Here is a 19,086-nt window from a genome sequence, read left to right on the forward strand (position 1 = left end):
ATGACCCGCAAGGACAACAAGGGGCAGGTCGACTGCTACCTCCTCCTTGGGGAGCTTCACCACAAATACAATGTGCGCTCCATCGCTGACCCGCAAGGACGATGAGGTGCAGGTCGACTGCTACCGTCGCCTTCGCGGCTACACCGCAAATACAAAGGTTGTCTCGAATAAAGAACGATTTCCACTCGATGGGGAATGCATAAAGATATTCAACGATAAACCAAGTTCGGATAAATCCTAAAGGTTTCCGGACCACAGATCAAAGTGCTCGGGCATTCAGCCCGAAAGAGTTTAACGGTTACAAAAACCACTCGGCATTCCGAGGCAAATTTAAGGTGAGGCATAAAAGTTTGTTCACTCCACAGGAGGAGGGCTGACAGGCTCGACGAACTCATCCAGGTCGACGCCGTCGGCTATCCGAGTGGCTGCAGCGATGAAAGTCTCCATAAAAGTTTGGAAGTCGTGCTTCTGGGTGTTGGCGACCTTGATTGCTGCCAGTTTGTCTTGTCGCACCTCCTTGCAGTGGACACGAACCAAAGACAGAGCCACATCAGCGCCACACCGAGCAGCAGACTTCTTCCACTCCTGCACTCGGTCAGGGATTTCATTTAGTCGAGTCATCAGGGACTCAAGATCATTTTGGAGCACAGCCTCTGGCCAAAGTGCCGGGTCAATCCGTGACATGGCGACCTTCAGTCGAGCCAAGTAGTCCACGACACCGTCAATGCGAGATTCCAGTCGGAGCAGATTCATGGCAGTTTCATCTTTCACGGGAGAATTGATCGGATCCAAACCAGGTTCGATCCGCCCAGTCTCCTCCTCGAAGGTCTGGCAAAACTCTGCATCACGATCCAAGGATAAGTCAATTTACATACGCCGAGTCGACGCAAAAAATCAGTCGAAACAAAATGTGCACCTTCAAGCTTGATGAACAATTTCTTGGCAAGACTCCTCAGGTAGCTCTCTAGATCGTCCCTCCTGCGAGCAATGCTTTCCATCTTCTCGCCCAGGATGAGATTCTCCTTCTTCCAGCGCGAGCACTCCTTGTTGGCGTCATTCAGAGCAGATTTCAGCCTGGTATTCTCTTCTTTCAACTGGCCGACCGAAGCCAGTTTCTGTGCAGCTAGAGCGGTTTTGTCGTCAGCCTCCTTTCGAGCAGCATCCAGATCCTGATCCTTCTTCGCCAGAGCTTCTCTCAGTTTCTCTACAAAGAAATGATGCCTGATTCAGAAAGAGCAGAAGGGTACTCAAGCTTAAGACAGACCAGTCGATAAATTCATCTTACTAGTGGCGTCGTCCTTGACCCTTTGCAGCTCTGTCTTGGCCAGCTCCAAGTCAAGGTTCAGTTGGATCTGCTGTTTCTCCAAGTCAGCAAAGCGAGCTCCAAGATCACAAGATTTCTGAAATCAAAGGGGAGAAGTTATTTTTACAGCAAAAAAAGTTACTAAGGCTACGGTCGACTGCCCGCAGTCCACCATAGCCTCGGGGACTACACCCAGCGGGTGCACTTTGCGTGCCCCCACCGGTTCTGATCCCACTCGACCGGCCCGCCAGAGTCGAGTGCAGGGAGTAAAAAAAGGGGGGACAGAAAGAGCTCAGACCACAGTCGACTACCAGCAGTCGACCGTGGTCTCGGGGACTACGCCCAGTGGGTGCACTTGGCGTGCCCCCACCGGTTCCGACCCCACTCGACCAGACCGAGTGCAAGAGACAAACTATCAATTCGGTTTACATTCGACAAGATACAAAGACTACAGTCGACTGTCCGCAGTCCACCGCAGTCTCGGGGACTACACCCAGTGGGTGCACTCAGCGTGCCCCCACTAATTCAAAGTTCAAGCAAGGCACCCAGTGGGTGTACTAACGCAAAGATTTTCATAAAGGAGTCTTTAGATATCATATCCTAACAGAACAAGCGGCGACCAACTAACCTGAACATTGCTTTGGAGAGCCGAGCTGGCGTCGTAGGCAGCCTGACTGGCGTCTCGTACCATCTTCATCTTCTCCATCATGACACCCGCCTGGCGTATAGCTTCCCTGGCAGCATTCACTTCGTCCTCCGGGACATGATGGGTCGCAAAAACCGAAGGTGGGTCGACAAAGGCCTGAGCAATCGACGAAGAAGGCAAGGCACTCGACAGTGGCACGGCGAAGGTAACAGAACCCCGATTGGCATCGCCAGCGTCCTGAACGACTGGTTCCGCCCTCGGGGTCGACTGTAGCGCCTCGCTTGTAGGAGCTTGCCTACTCTTGCTTGTCAAAGGCCTCTCGGGCTCTTCGTCATCGTCTGGGAGGTCAATAACATTGGGAGCTGTGCGGAGTTCAATTGCCAAAGTCACATCACTCAATGATGCACATTGCAATTGGATCGACCAAACAAAGACAGTATGGCAGAAATCATACCCAGATTAGAAGTGACCGCATCCTCCATCACCTTGTCCTCGTCCATGTAAGCTGAGGTCCCGGAAGTGGCAGCTCTGACAATCCCAAAGTCCGTCCAGTTAAAACAAGAAAAACAAACAGCATGAAGCGTCGAGTGAATACGAAAGGAGACACTCACGCGGAAGCAACGGGGATGTCAATCTTAATCTTCGGCAACGCCTTCCGAGTCTTCAGCTCTGCAACTTTGGGGTGCTTTGGCGCTTTCTCAGTCGGGGTTGGTGAAGAGACCCGAGGACGCTTCAAAGACTGACCAGCCTGAGCAGTTACCTTTTCATGGGCACTCAGTCGTTCTTGGTTGAGCTTGGATCGCCTCTCCCGGTGAGGAGGCGACTCGACTTCTTCTCCATCACTTGAGTCATCACTTCCTCCACCCCCTTCACTGTCGGAAGTCCACTCGCCACTGTCGCCGCCGCTCGCCTCGCCTTCCAGAGCTTGCTCTTGCTCTCCGTTGGGCATTGAGTACATTTCAATAATGGCCTGAAAGAAAGCAGGGAGAACAAACTCAGTCGACGCAGTGTATGCAGGAGCGAATTCAAATTACAAAGCAAAAACTCAGAATTAGACCTTCTCTGGTGCATGAGACTGGTCGAATGGAGGGACTCTCCTGGCTCCCCTAGGGTTGTCCTTGTTCCCGGTAATGCCCGACAGCCACTTCCCCAGTGTGTCGTCGTCGACCTCCTCCGGGTGGATCCGAGTGGAGTCTTCAAGACCCGAATACATCCACATCGGATGGTCTCGGGCTTGAAGAGGCTGGATGCGCCGCTGAAGGAAGACCTCCAAGAGAACCATACCGGTGACCCCGTCACGGATAAGCTGGACCACTCGATCGACCAGCACCCTCACCTGCGCCTTCTCCTTCGGGAGCACCTTCAAAGGGGAGGGTTTCCTCACTCGGTCCATGGTAAAGGGAGGGAGGCCAGTCGACTGCCCTGGCGTCGACTGGTCCTTACAGTAAAACCAGGTCGACTGCCATCCGCGGACTGAGTCGGGAAGAATCATGGCCGGAAAAGAACTTTTCCCTCTCATCTGGATACCAAGACCCCCACACATCTGAATCACTTGCGTCCTCTCGTCACTTGGGTTAGCCTTTTTCACCGTCTGGGAGCGACAAGTGAAAATGTGCTTGAAAAGACCCTAGTGAGGCCGGCAACCCAGGAAGTTCTCACACAAAGAAATGAAAGCAGCGAGATAAATGATTGTGTTGGGAGTAAAGTGGTGGAGTTGTGCCCCAAAGAAGTTCAGAAACCCTTGAAAGAAAGGGTGAGGAGGCAAGGAAAATCCATGGTCGACGTGGGTGGCAAGTAGAACACGCTCACCCTCCCGAGGTTGCGGCTCAGGTTCCTTCCCCGGAGGCCGCGCCGAGTCATAGGGGATCAGCCCCCCTTCGGCCAGGTCGTCGAGGTCTTCTTGGGTGATCCTCGAGTGGATCTAGTTGCCCTGGATCCAGCCCTTCGGCAGGCCGGTTCGTGAGGAAGATCTGCCCCAACTGGTCGCCTTCCCCTTCGACCTTGCCGTCGCCTTCTTTGCCCGCTCCAGAGCCGCCGTCTTCTCCTTCCCCATTGTCGCCGGCGAGACGCGTACGGAGCGGTGGCGCTGGGGCAAGAGCGAGTGCAGCGGAGGGGCATGAAGAGGAGAAGAGGTAATGGGAACACACTGTTTAGGAGACCCCGGTCCAACGCCTTATATGAGGCCGCTTCTGAGTGGCTGACGGGTAGGCCCAGGCGGCTCTGTCAAATCCCGTAACAATCACGCGCGCGATACGTGGCGAAAAAAGTGGCGCGGGGATCGAGGCGGCTCCGCTCTATCCCATCCGATTACTGCGGCCTCCCCCGTCCCACGTGCTTCCCAAAATTCGGATCCCACGAAATCCGCGGACAGTAGAACAACTTGTCAAACCAAAGATCTCCTCCGCACTGTCACTCGGAGCCTTTCGAGTAAAGAAACTCACTCGACGTAGAATTAAGAATGGATCAAGACGACTGGAAAGGAAGTCGCTGTCAACACTCGGGTTCATTGATCCGAAACAAGGTATGCTCGCGGCATGAAAAACGAGTCGGAAAAATGCTCAAACCCTGTCCCACTCAAACCTCGATCCATTCGGGGGCTAATGATGAAGCTGTGTACCTAGGGTAGGGTCATGGACCTGTCCAAACTGACCTACCCAAGGACATCTCCAGAAGAAATCATATTTCAATCGACTTGAAGGTGTCTCACTCGACAGACTTGAAGATACTCGACCAAGAAGCAATCACTCGACCAAGACCAAGCCACTCGACGGTCAGGTGACCTAAAGGCGCTCCGCATGCTAACGGTCGGTTATTAAGTATCTTTTATGGTCATCATAGCACTTTATTACTAGCGTTACCAGTAATGCCTGCCTTAATGTACATTGAACCCTTTGTATCGTGGGCTGGCTGGGGTCTTGGCGCACTCTATATAAGCCACCCCCTCCTCCAAAACAAGGGTTCGCACGCCTGTAATTCACACACGCATAATCTAGTCGACCGCCTCCGGGCTCTGAGATGTAGGGCTATTACTTCCTCCGAGAAGGGCCTGAACTCATAAATCTTGCGTTCCTACAACTCCTCTATAGCTAAGATCTTGCCTCTCCATACTTACCCCCCTACATCACTGTCAGACTTAGAACCACGACAGATGGACTCATTTATCTTTGATGCTTCCTCAAGTTATTTAGATGTCCTTCAGCCATATTATTGTAATAAGTACTCTTTATGAGACACTCGATGTTATAAGCGTGTGATTAAAATTTATTATAAATCCTCAAGTACTATGTGTGTCAGCAATACCGATCCAGGGATGACACTTAAGCACAGAGACTACAGTCCATTGAGATCGGGTCGCTACAGTTTCACTTGACAATTCAAAATCAATAAAGCGGAAGGAAGTTAGCAAGTCGGCGGATAAAAGCACTCCTTCTAAACGGAGGGCCTCTACAGATTCTACTCCTCCATCCCCCCAAGATGATTTGCAAGACAACACATGCATACACTCAACGTAGCTGTGTTGATGATGAGCATGTCTCCCCTAGTGCACCATCATAGGTGCTCCCTCTAACTTGGCACTGTTATATGTGGTTGCATGTTATGTATGATGTCTAGCTTGTATTGCTTCTAATTTTGTTGAATTCCATCTGCTTACTTTACACATTATACTTGTGAGTAAGACACGTGTTCCTGTTTCTAGAACATACAATATCTGTCTATCACACCATGTTCTTACATCAAAGTATTACTGTTGTGTAACCTGTAATAATCACTTATCATAAGACACGTTTGACTTGGTAGTGTGATATAGGTTACATCTCGCATTTTTATCTAGCGTGTACCACTTCTAATTTGTTGAAATGGCATTTATGACGAGACAGTTTTAACTTGGTAGAGTGATATTCGTTGCATCTTTCATATGGTGTCTAGCTTTCATTGCTTCTAATCTGTTGAAATGCTTTCTCCTTAGTTTACACATCATAGGCTGCGAATATGCAATGGCACTAATGGTGAGAGACCTTTAACTTGGTAGTTTGTTGTTGTTCGCATCTTGCATATGATTTATTTCTTATACTGCTTCACATTTGTTTAAATGACATTTATGATGAGACACTATTAACTTGGCAGAGCGATATTAGTAGCATCTTTCATATGGTGTCTACCTTCCATGGCATTGCTTCTAATTTAGTGAAATGTCTTCTGCTTAGTTTACACATCATAGTTCAGGTTATCTCATGTCGTCCTGTTTTTCGTACATATTACCTCCTCCTATCATGTGGTTGTCTAACAACAAAGTTCAGATCGTCTGTATCACCCATCAATTTGTTTTGAATAACTAAATTGTTATTCGTTTTTCTTGTCGGCTTGACTTAACATGGCACAGAGAAAGAGGAAGCAACACAGAATGACGGAAAGGGAAGCGGAAGAATCCTGCAGATTCTGCTGGTACTGATGGTGCAATAGAAGGTCAAAGTCCAGCGGAAAATTGTACAAATAGGGTATCTCGTGCTACACGAGCTGCAGAACAAGCCAAACAGAAACAAATAGCTGCCACCAAACAAGCAGAGACATCCCTAGTTGTTGCAACACCTTCCATATTACCACCAGCTGCACGAGTTACTCGTTGGTCAACTCAGCTAGCAGTGTGTTCCCAAGCTCCCTTGCCACCTGACACTACTTCCGAAGCACTCTTGACACAAGATGAGTTGGCAAGATCGAATGAACTTTATGAGCTTCAACCGCAAGAAGGTAGTTGCTGGAGTCAAGTTACAGTTGCATGCTTCTTAATATGTAGTCTCATAGTTTGATGTACACTAACACTTCCTATGTTCGTTGTTGGACTAGCACCTAGACGCAAGAGGAAACAAACATCAGGGATAATGCTCGATAGGTTAACTAAATCTATAGGAGGAAGAATTGAGATCCGTTTTGAGGCAGGTTTAAAAAGGCCACGTGATGCTACAAAGTCATCCAAGTTAGTATCAGAGGCAGCAGTTACCGTTAGGTGTCATGTATGTATCCTCCCAACTGGATTCAGTACAAGAATGACAAAGACGAAACCCAGTTCAACACCTTCCTCGACCAATTATCTGTAAGTATGGTTATGTATGGTAACTAGTAATATCGTCTTGGTCTATCCCATACTTTCTAGGTTGCTGATAATGAGACTCCCATAATTTTCAACATATGAGGTTCAAGTTGGATAGCCAAGATGATGCAACTAGACAAGCTTGTACCCATGTTTTGAAGTCTGCTCTGCGACAGTATCGGTATAACTTGAGGAGAACTCACTTTGAAGGCAAGGCTAACAGTGAACTTGCCCAAACATCTCCAGTGGAAAATATATCGGATGAAGACTGGAGAGGCCTCGTTAAACACTGGTCTGATCAAAAGTATCAAGTACATTATATACATGTGATCAGATCACATGTTGAAGTCCTATTTACGCATATGCCACACAAATCTATCTTCTTGTAGGTGAACTGTTCAAAGAACAAGGCCAACCATATGAAAGTGAAATTCCAACAGACGACAGGATCTCGTAGCTATATTGCACACTATGAGGCTCTTGTAATTAGTTGTTGTTTCACTATTTTCCTGTACCATATTATCATATCTATATTGACTTGTTCCAAATGTAGAGGAAATCCCGCAAGGACCAAAAAGTACCTGAACCAAATGATGTGGAAATCTTCAAGGACTGTCACACCAGCAAGACGAAGGGCATGACTACACCAGCAAAAGCCACTGTTGTAAGTCCTTAATCCTCATGCCTTTTAACAACAACTTACTCTGACTTGTGCCTTGAACTGCATCGTTTGCAGCCAATGTCTATTACTCTTTTCAATTTTATACACAATTGTCTTAGCATAGTATTGCACCTAACAAGGTTAAAAGAAAGGAGTGATGTTCCTTTGATCTTGACCTGTAATCTAGTTTCGTACTGGACTTGCCCACACAACATTACAATTGCATGTTTGTCTGTTCTCAATTGTTTTGTGATATGAATGATGTCATACTATGCTTACCGTATTATAAACTTTGTCTCTTTATCCTTAGCTGTCAATACAATGTGAAGAAATAGACAATACATTAGCCATGGTACATGATCATATGTTTGGAACCTGGTTTTATTATGTACTTCGCAGTAAAATACAACTAATATTTTACATGGGTTCACCAGAATAAGTTCTGTATATAGACCAAAGCTATTTTATTTGGTTTTCCTGCCTCCTTAATATCTTCTGTTCTGGTACTACTAATGTAAAAACTCAACTTTTCACCAAGCTATGGAAAAAATGGTGGAACCGCCACCTTTTGAAGATGGCGAGGCAACTATAACCGCAATGTCAGCTCTTGCTGTAGTGGGTCAGTACCTGCCCACCAACAGTGCCAAAAGCACGTTCCTATGTAATAGTGGGTTGGTTGTTAAGGCAATCTTGTCCAAACTGCCTGATGATCAAGATATGCAAGCTTAAAACAATGTTATATCTGCGCTCCAGACACAAGTCCATTCCCTAACAGAGACCCTTTGTGAAACAAGGACAGACATTGTCCGATGTCGTCAAGATATGCATGGTTTTGAAACCAGACTATCAGACATTTGCTATGTTGTTCAGGAACCTAGGAGAAATGAAGGCGAAGGTTATGGTGCTCCATCGGACAATACAACATGAAAACTTAACAGTCAGGTCAAATGAACTGAGCTTCTGAACTTCTGGTGGTGCATTTATCTGCCAGACTGTTAACTTTTATGCCAACCTTCCTTTTGTTTTATAGCTGTAATTTGTTTTGTTGCGATACAAAATTTGTTCTTAACGTGCAGCCACTGGCTGGAAAAAATAGCAAGCCATTTTTGTATGGTGTAGGGTGTTCCCTATATTTGCACTAGTGGCGATCTTTGATGCCCAGTGGATGTAATCTGTGCAATCGCCTTAATAACCTAGCGTTAGTTTCGGGCTTATTTATTTCCTAGTCTTCTTTTTCCCTGGTTTGCTAGTGGTCGCAACAACCATGGGCCATATACGGACCATGGTAACCTTGACCCTGCTATGGGCCGTAGGATCCATGGGCCTCCTACGGGCCGTCGATAAATGGGCCTCCAACAGGGTCGTAGAATCGGTGGGCCTCGGGCCGTCGGATAAATGGGTCTGCATGGGCCGTAAATGGGCGTAATTGGTATCGGCCCGGCACGGTAACGGGTCGTTAATAGGTCGGAGGATAGCAAAGGCTTAATTCTGTCACAAGCATAACGGGTCGTTAATGGGCCAGAATATAGGACGGGCTGGAAATGGTGCAATGGGTTAACAGGCCAGAAACGGGCCGACTCTTGCCACAGGCCGAATTTGGCCCATTAGGGGTACAGGCCAGTAATGGGCCGGAAGTAATCGAGGGCCGAAAAGGAGCCCAATAACATAAGGGCTGTTAGTAGGCCGAAAGCTAACACGGGCTGGAAATGGCCCATGTGAATCATGGGCCTTTAATGGGTACAAAGAAATTTACTGTTCATTATGGGCTAGAGTCACTGTGGGCCTCTAAAGGGCCTAAAGATACAAAGGCCTCATATGGGCCGAAAGACGTCGTGGGCCATACATGGGACGAAAGTGAAATGGGCTGGTGTTATATCCGATGGCCCACATGACGTTGTTGGGCTGATTTCGCGTAGGCCCTAATGGGCTGTGAGTTACCAGGTCGTAAAATGGGCTATTTGCAAAGAGACCGTTAACAGGCTTTTCATGGGCCAGCCCGCTAACTTTTGACCAAGTCAAACGGACCAGCCTTTGTAAGCTAAATGGGCCAGTGGTGGGTCGTTGCACGTGTCGACAGATCATAGGCGCCTATCTGACCCACTGACGAGCTGACACGTGTTTCCTCCGGAAAATTAGAATTTTACACATGGAAATTTACCATTGGTCCGGGCTATTAATGGGTTATCGGATCCAAAACCGGACCTGATAGCTTAACGGCGACCCGTTACGGTGGATGCCACATGTCGGTCACCCTTGACGAAAGCACTTTTATGACGTGTGATTTATCATCATGGAAGTGGACACTTTCGTGATGATAATTTTGGTAATGTATTGGAACACTTCTACGACAGCACAGGTATGACTATCTTGATTCTGTCATAAAATCGTCATGGATGTACATGCATGACAGTAAACGTGACCTACTATGACAAACACATATCATCATGGAAGTGTATTTTTCTTGTAGTGTTGTTACCAAGCCCAAGACGTATATAGTTTTAATGCTACGCTACCGTAGACGGGGTTTGGTATGAGTGTTCGGGAGCAGTGTGAAGAAGGAGGGCTCTATGTCAATGACGACAACTCCGTGATGGCATCTGCAAGGACTGCATCTTCAAGGCCTCAAGACATCAAGACTAGAGACAAAAATTCAATATACCTCTGGTTGGAGAATGATTAATAAGGGTACATAGTGCACCCAGTACTCTGTGATTCCGGAGAAGCACCGCGATATCATGCGAAAAGCTCCACCCGGGCCCAAAGAGACGAAATAATACTTCATGCCCGGAAGCTTACCTATGCAACCGTAAGTCACTATGGGCTCTGGCTTGGTTGACCTTAGTGGTGACTCTGGCTGGGACGGTGCCAGCAGATGTAGAACTACGGTAGGATTGGATGGGCACCGGACAGTGGTTAGAGTAACTCTTCGGAAGACCATGTTCCGGTCGTCCTGCTCCCAAATGATCTAAAGTGCCAAGACGGAAAGGGAGGGATCGAATCTTGCGAGTACAGTGTACAAACCTATGCTGAGGGTTAAAACCTAATTGATTAGCCCTGTCCCGGATATAGACAATTTGAGCATCTGGACTTGGATCTATCTCAGAACTCTCAACATGAGATTGATAACTTAATTGTGGGCAACTTATGATGATTTGGGCTATGAGATATCAGTTGGCCGAACCATGTCATAGTATATAACTCTGTAGTGAAGACTCCTGATATCCCATTGTTGTAGGGAAAATAAAACCAGCTTTTACGCAAAAACTCAGGCCCAGAGCCACAAAGCCATATTGCATATAGTATAGTTATATCATATGTTTTTCTTACAGTGATCTTGCCGGTACATTCAATATACTGACCTACGCGGCTGCAACGTCTCATGTTGCAGATATTTCTTCGACGAGTAAGAGTTACGATACAGGGTTATGGTCTACACTCAACCTGCCGATGGCATTGATGGGACTCCACACCCGTTGTTTATTTCCATTGAGACTTATGAGGTATATATCAGTTTTACGTTATTTATACATGTGATTGCACTTTGATATATACATTGATGTATTGTGTGTGCCAGCATACTGATCCAGGGATGGCACAGATACACAGAGACTTGACCGTTTGAGGTCGGGTCACTACATGATTATACTTATAATAACTTGAGGTTTAATTAAAAAAAGACATTATGCATGTTGATGTCTACTACACAACCTTCTTCTTGTAGACATTGTTGGGCCTCCAAGTGCAGAGGTTTGTAGGACAGTAGCAAATTTCCCTCAAGTGGATGACCTAAGGTTTATCAATCCGTAGGAGGCGTAGGATGAAGATGGTCTCTCTCGAGCAACCCTGCAACCAAATAACAAAGAGTCTCTTGTGTCCCCAACACACCCGATACAATGGTAAATTGTATAGGTGCACTAGATCGGCGAAGAGATGGTGAAACAAGTGGTATATGGATAGTAGATAAAGGTATTTGTAATCTGAAATTATAAAAACAGCAAGGTAGCAAGTGATAAAAGTGAGCATAAACGGTATTGCAATGATAGGAAATAAGGCCTAGGGTTCATACTTTCACTAGTGTAAGTTCCCTCAACAATAATATCATAATTGAGTCACATAACTATCCCTCAACATGCAACAAAGAGTCACTCCAAAGTCACTAATAGCGGAGAACGAACGAAGAGATTATGGTAGGGTACGAAACCACCTCAAAGTTATTCTTTCCAATCAATCCGTTGGGCTATTCCTATAAGTGTCACAAACAGCCCTAGAGTTCATACTAGAATAACACCTTAAGACACAAATCAACCAAGACCCTAATTTCACCTAGATACTCCAATGTCACCTCAAGTATCCGTGGGTATGATTATACGATATGCGTCACACAATCTCAAATTCATCTATTCAACCAACACATAGAACCTCAAAGAGTGCCCCAAAGTTTCTACCGGAGAATCACGACGAAAACGTGTGCCAACCCCTATGCATAGGTTCATGGGCGGAACCCGCAAGTTGATCACCAAAACATACATCAAGTGAATCACGTGATATCCCATTATCACCACAGATATCCACGGCAAGACATACATCAAGTGTTCTCAAATCTATAAAGACTCAATCCGATAAGATTACTTCAAGGGGAAAACTCAATCCATTACAAGAGAGTAGAGGGGGAGAAGCAACATAAGATCCAACTATAATAGCAAAGCTCGCGATACATCAAGATCGTGCCAAATCAAGAACACGAGAGAGAGAGAGAGAGATCAAACACATAGCTACTGGTACATACCCTCAGCCCCAAGGGTGAACTACTCCCTCCTCGTCATGGAGAGCGCCGGGATGATGAAGATGGCCACCGGTGAGGGTGTCGGAACGGGTCTAGATTGGTTTTTGGGGGCTACGGAGGCTTCTGGCGGCGGAACTCCTGATCTATTGTGCTCCCGGATGTTTTTAGGGTATATGGAGATATATATATAGGCGGAAGAAGTACGTCAGGGGGGCCACGAGGGGCTCACGAGGGTGGAGGGCGCGCCCAGGGGGGTGGGTGCGCCCCCTGCCTCGTGACCTCCTCGCAGATCCCCCGACGTGCACTCCAAGTCTTCTGGGCTTCTTTCCTTCCAAAAATGAGTTCTGTGAAGTTTCAGGTCAATTGGGCTCCGTTTGATTTTCCTTTTCTTTGAAACCCTAAAACAGGGTAAAAACAAAAACTGGCACTGGGCTCTGGGTTAATAGGTTAGTCCCAAAAATGATATAAAAGTGTATAATAAAGCCCATAAACATTCAAAACAGTAGATAATATAGCATGGAGCAATCAAAAATTATAGATACGTTGGAGACGTATCAGCATCCCCAAGCTCAATTCCTGCTCGTCCTCGAGTAGGTAAATGATAAAAACAGAATTTTTGATGCGGAGTGCTACTTGGCATAATTTCAATGTGATTCTTCTTAATTGTGCCATGAATATTCAGATCTGAAAGATTAAAGATAAAAGTTCATATTGACATAGAAATAATAATACTTCAAGCATACTAACTAAGCAATTATGTCCTCTCAAAATAACATGGCCAAAGAAAGTTCATCCCTACAAAATCATATAGTTTAGTCATGTTTCATTTTCGTTACACAAGAATGCTCTCATCATGCACAACCCCGATGACAAGCCAAGCAATTGTTTCATACTTTAGTGATCTCAAACTCATAAACCTTCACGCAATACATGAGCGCGAGCCATGGACATAGCACTATGGGTGGAATAGAATATAATGAGGGGGTTATGTGGAGAAGACAAAAAAGGAGAAAGTCTCACAACAATGAGGCTAATCAATGCGCTATGGAGATGCCCATCGATTGATGTTAATGCAAGGAGTAGGGATTGCCATGCAACGGATGCACTAGAGCTATAAATGTATGAAAGCTCAACAAAAGAAACTGGTGGGTGTGCATCCAACTTGCTTGCTCACGAAGACCTAGGTCACTTGAGGAGGCCCATTGTTGGAATATACAAGCCAAGTTCTATAATGAAAAATTCCCACTAGTATATGAAAGTGATAACATGAGAGACTCTCTACTATGAAGATCATGGTGATACTTTGAAGCACAAGTGTGGTAAAAGGATAGTAACATTGTCCCTTCTCTCTTTTTCTCTCATTTTTTGGGGGCCTTTTCTTTTTTTATGGACTTTCTCTTTTTTTTGGGCCTTCTCTTTTTTTGGGCCTTCTCTTTTTTATGGCCTTTCCCTTTTTTATGGCCTTTCTCTTTTTTTATTTTTTTATTTATTCCTCACTTGGGACAATGCTCTAATAATTATGATCATCACACTTCTATTTATTTACAACTCAATGATTCCAACTCGATACTAGAACAAAGATGACTCTATATGAATGCCTCCGGCGGTGTACCGGGATGTGCAATGATTCATGAGTGACATGTATGGAAGAATTATGAACGGTGGCTTTGCCACAAATACTATGTCAACTACATGATCATGCTAAGCAATATGACAATGATGAATGTGTCATGATGAACGGAATGGTGGAAAGTTGCATGGCAATATATCTCGGAATGGCTATGGAAATGCCATAATAGGTAGGTATGGTGGCTGTTTTGAGGAAGATATAAGGAGGTTTATGTGTGAAAGAGCGTATCATATCACGGGGTTTGGATACACCGGCGAAGTTTGCGCCAACTCTCAATGTGAGAAAGGGCAATGCACGATACTGAAGAGGCTAGCAAGGATGGAAGGGTAAGAGTGCGTATAATCCATGGACTCAACATTAGTCATAAAGAACTCACATACTTATTGCAAAAATCTACAAGTCATCAAAAACCTCGGCACTACGCGCATGCTCCTAGGGGGGTAGATTGGTAGGAAAAGACCATCGCTCGTCCCCGACCGCCACTCATAAGGAGGACAATCAAATAACACCTCATGTTTCAAATTTGTTACACAGTGTTTACCATACGTGCATGCTACGGGACTTGCAAACTTCAACACAAGTATTCCTCAAATTCACAACTACTCAACTAGCACGACTTTGATATTATTACCTCTATATCTCAAAACAATCATCAAGCATCAAACTTCTCTTAGTATTCAAAACACTCATAAGAAAATTTTATTTTTCTTGAATACCTAGCATATTAGGATTTTAAGCAAATTACCATGCTATTTAAGACTCTCAAAATTATATAATTGAATCATGAGAGTTCATCTATTTCTTCAAAATAAAACTGCCGCCATGCTCTAAAAGATATAAGTGAAGCACTAGAGCAAATGACAAACTACTCCGAAAGATATAAGCGAAGATCAATGAGTAGTTGAATAATTATGCAACTATATGAAGACTCTCTAACATTTAAGAATTTAAGATCTTGGTATTTTATTCACACAGCAAGCAAAGAAAAATAAAATGACATTCTAAGAATGGCAAACATCATGTGAAGAAGCAAAAACTTAGGATCAACCGAAACTAACCGATAGTTGTTGAAGAAGAAAGGTGGGATGCCAACCGGGGCATCCCCAAGCTTAGATGCTTGAGACTTCTTGAAATATTATCTTGGGATGCCTTGGGAATCCCCAAGCTTGAGCTTTTGTGTCTCCTTAATTCCTCTCATATCACGGTCTCCCTAAATCTCAAAAGCTTCATCCACACAAAACTCAACAAGGACTCGTGAGATAAGTTAGTATAAACCATTGCAAAAACCTTATCATAATCTACTGTAGCAAATCATTAAAATTATTATTCAACATTGGATACTAAATGCCTCTGCATATTTAATAGTCCTATCCTCAAATAGAATCATTAAAGAAGCAAACATATGCAAACAGTGCAAACATAACAGCAATCTGCCTAAACAGGATAGTCTGTAAAGAATGCAGAAACATCCATACTTCCCTAGATCCAAAAATTATTAAATAAAATTCCCACTGTAGTAAATTTATAAGAGCTTAATATGCAAAAGGTTTCAACATTTTATCACATTCTGACTTTTCTAGGGAATTATTGCAACAGTGGTAAACTTTCTTTTTTCAAACAGCAACATGTACACTTGTAACATAGGCATAGTAAAGGCTATCAATGCCACTTTTATTGAAATAAAAGATGCAAAACATTGTTCTAAATAACATAAAGCAAATCCTCACAAAATAAATTGACGCTCCAAGCAAAACACATATCATGTGGTGAATAAAAATATAGCTCCAAGTAAAGTTACCGATGAACGAAGACGAAAGAGGGGATGCCTTCCGGGGCATCCCCAAGCTTAGGCTCTTGGTTGTCCTTGAATATTACCTTGGGGTGCCTTGGGAATCCTCAATCTTATGCTCTTGCCACTCCTTATTCCGTAGTCCATCGAATCCTTACCCAAAACTTGAAAACTTCACAACACAAAACTTAACAGAAAACTCGTAAGCTCCGTTAGCGAAAGAAAAGAAAACACCACTTCAAGATACTGTAATGAACTCATTCTTTATTTATATTGGTGTTAAACCTACTGTATTCCAACTTCTCTATGGTTTATAAACTATTTTACTAGCCATAGATTCATCAAAATAAGAAAACAACACAATGAAAACAGAATCTGTCAAAAACAGAACAGTCTGTAGTAATCTGGATCAAACTTATACTTCTGGAACTCATAAAATTCTAAAATAAATTGCTGTACCTGAGGAATTTATCTATTAATCATCTTCAAAAAGAATTAACTAAATATCACTCTCCAAATAAAAATGGCAGCAATTCTCATGAGCGCTAAAGTTTCTGTTTTTTTACAGCATGATCACAAAGACTTCACCCAAGTCTTCCCTAAGGTTCTACTTGGCACAAACACTAATTAAAAGCATAAAACCAAATCTAAACAGAGGCTAGATGAATTATTTATTACTAAACAGGAACAAAAATCAAGGAACAAAAATAAAGTTGGGTTGCCTCCCAACAAACGCTATCGTTTAATGCCCCTAGCTAGGCATGATGATTTCAATGATGCTCACATAAAGGATAAGAATTGAAACATAAAGAGAGCATCATGAAGAATATGACTAGAACATTTAAGTATAACCCACTTCCTATGAATAGGGGTTTTGTGAGCAAACAACTTATAGGAACAACAATCAACTTGCATAGGAAGGTAAAACAAGCATAACTTCAAGATTTTAAGCACATAGAGAGGAAACTTGATATTACTGCAATTCCTACAAGCATATGTTCCTCCCTCATAATAATTTTCAGTAGCATCATGAATGAATTCAACAATATAACCAGCACCTAAAACATTCTTTTCATGATCTACAAGCATAGAATTTTTATTACTCTCCACACAAGCAAAATTCTTCTCATGAATAATAGTGGGAGCAAACTCAACAAAATGATTATCATGTGAGGCATAATCCAATTGAAAACTAAAATCATGATGACAAGTTTCATGGATATCATTATTCTTTATAGCATACAAGTCATCACAATAATCATGATAGATAGCAACTTTGTTCTCGTAATCAATTGGAACCTCTTCCGGAATAGTGGATTCATCACAAAATAAAGTCATGACCTCTCCGAAACCACTTTCATCAACATAATCATCATAAATAGGAGGCATGCTTTCATCATAATAAATTTGCTCATCAAAACTTGGGGGACAAAAAATATCATCTTAATCAAACATAGCTTCCCCAAGCTTGTGGCTTTGCATATCATTAGCATCATGGATATTCAAGGAATTCATACTAACAACATTGCAATCATGCTCGTCATTCAAATATTTAGTGCCAAACATTCTAATGCATTCTTCTTTTAGCATTTGAGCACAATTTTCCTTTCCATCATACTCACGAAAAATATTAAAAAGATGAAGTGTATGAGGCAAACTCAACTCCATATGCTTTTGTAGTTTTCTTTTATAAACTAAACTAGTGATAAAACAAGAAACTAAAAGACTCGATTGCAAGATCTAAAGATATACTGATACGTCTCCAACGTATCTATAATTTTTGATTGCTCCATGCTATATTATCTACTGTTTTGGACTATATTGGGCTTTATTTTCCACTTTTATATTATTTTTGGGACTAACCTATTAACCGGAGGCCCAACCCAGAATTGATGTTTTTTGCCTATTTCGGTGTTTCGAGGAAACGGAATATCAAACGGAGTCCAAACGGAATAAAACCTTCGAGAACGTGATTTTCTCACCGAATGTGATCCAGGAGACTTGGACCCTACTCCAAGGAGTCAAAGAGGTGGTCACGAGGGTGGGGGGCGCCCCCCCTAGGGCGCGCCCCCTGCCTCGTGGGCCCCTCGGTGCTCCACCGACGTACTCCTTCCTCCTATATATACCTACGTACCCCCAAATGATCAGAAAAGGAGCCAAAAACCTAATTCCACCGCCGCAACTTTCTGTATCCACGAGATCCCATCTTGGGGCCTGTTCCGGAGCTCCGCCGGAAGAGGGCCGTCATCACGGAGGGCTTCTACATCATCATAGCCCCTCCGATGAAGTGTGAGTAGTTTACCTCAGACCTTCGGGTCCATAGTTAGTAGCTAGATGGCTTCTTCTCTCTTTTTGGATCTCAATACAAAGTTCTCCCCCTCTCTCATGGAGATCTATTCGATGTAATCTTCTTTTTGCGGTGTGTTTGTTGAGACCGATGAATTGTGGGTTTATGATCAAGTCTATCTATGAATAATATTTGAATCTTCTCTGAATTCTTTTATGTATGATTGGTTATCTTTGCAAGTCTCTTCGAATTATCCGTTTGGTTTGGCCAACTAGATTGGTAGTTCTTGCCATGGGAGAAGTGCTTAGCTTTGGGTTCGATGTTGTGGTGTCCTTTCCCAGTGACAGAAGGGGCAGCAAGGCACGTATTGTATCCTTGCCATCGAAGATAACAAGATGGGGTTTATTTCATATTGCATGAATTTATCTCTCTGCATCATGTCATCTTGCTTAAGGCGTTACTTTGTTTTTAACTTAATACTCTAGATGCATGCTGGATAGCGGTCGATGAGTGGAGTAATAGTAGTAGATGCAGAATCGCTTCGGTCTACTTGTCACGAACGTGATGCCTATATACATGATCATGCCTAGATATTCTCATAACTATGCTCAATTCTGTCAATTGCTCAACAGTAATTTGTTCACCCACCATAGAATACTTATGCTCTTGAGAGAAGCCACTAGTCAAACCTATGCCCCCCGGGTCTATTTGTCAGGACCCCGACTCGATGTCACATCGATCTAGCTGGTAACACCTCATATCACTTTGCGGCCTCACGCACGGTATCCCCACGGGTGTCGTCTTACCTTTTCCTGGGACCGTTTGCGTCTTTTGGCTCACGTATATGATAGTGTCGCTAGCATCCATATGATAAAGAGCCCGGGCTGACATGACTAGTCGT

Source organism: Triticum dicoccoides, chromosome 5A (assembly GCF_002162155.2).
Source record: "Triticum dicoccoides isolate Atlit2015 ecotype Zavitan chromosome 5A, WEW_v2.0, whole genome shotgun sequence".
Taxonomy (NCBI): domain Eukaryota; kingdom Viridiplantae; phylum Streptophyta; class Magnoliopsida; order Poales; family Poaceae; genus Triticum; species Triticum dicoccoides.